A 1,074-nucleotide genomic window follows, 5' to 3' on the forward strand; every position below is an offset into this window, starting at 1 on the left:
ATACTAACTTTTTGCAACTTCAAAATGTCAAATTTAAAAAAAAAAAAAAAAAAAAAATGTGAAAAATTAAATAAATAAAATAGTTATGTACATTCATATTATTTAATTTATTTACACCATTTTTCTTAATACTTTCTTTAATCTGAGCAATGAGTTCGGACTACCAAAGTTACACTGTAGTTGTTTTCATTTACGACCAAAAAGAAGAACAAATAGGTAAATATCATATCATACAAAATTACTATTTCTCATTAGATTATGAGCATAGAGAAAACAAGTATTATGTTGATTCAATAAGTATTATATGCATCCAACTGGTGCCTTCAAGATAACATTTAAGCAGAAATGTCGCAATGGGAGGGATGAATAGGCAAAAATTAGCTATTGATAAAACTATAGCTAAAGTTGTCATGGATACGACCCTTATTCATGAATGAAAAATTAATAAATATATACAATATCCAAGACAATTTTAGCTATTAGTTTCAATTATAGTTAATTTTTTCCCAACTCCGTAAATATAAATTAAGTGCCACTCTTCTTCCTCTCCCAAATAACTTGAAAACCCAAAAAGTTGGGAAATTTGAAAACCTACTTCAAACCACGAAAATTATGATAAAACATTTTAATCAAAGAGCCACTAAAATGGTAAAACCAATACCTCTGAAGTAAAGAATTAGAATTTTAAAAATATAATATTGTTTGAAGAGTCGACATTTGCAACAAGTAAGCGAAAAGTTTATATCCAAAAAGCGGAAAAATTAAAATATTTAATACTTGATAAACACGTATAGAAAATCTTCAGGTCATTTAGGTGAAATGTATCTTAAAAACAATGATCAATTGATTAAAATCACAATTACGTTTAGAGTTTTCCTCATTAAAATTCTGATAATCAATAAATCATTTTTGTATAAAGATAAGAAAGGTAATAACAGACATGCGGACAGGGATATACCTGACGCTGATACAAAACGTTTGAAGATTGGAAAGTCAGAGAGAGGGAGGTATAGATTGGTTAACATTAAATATTTTTTAGCCCTTAATTAACCATCAGCTGGACCGATATAAATC

This window comes from Halyomorpha halys, unplaced genomic scaffold (assembly GCF_000696795.3).
Source record: "Halyomorpha halys isolate HHAL.00 unplaced genomic scaffold, Hhal_1.1 Scaffold414.1, whole genome shotgun sequence".
Classification (NCBI taxonomy): domain Eukaryota; kingdom Metazoa; phylum Arthropoda; class Insecta; order Hemiptera; family Pentatomidae; genus Halyomorpha; species Halyomorpha halys.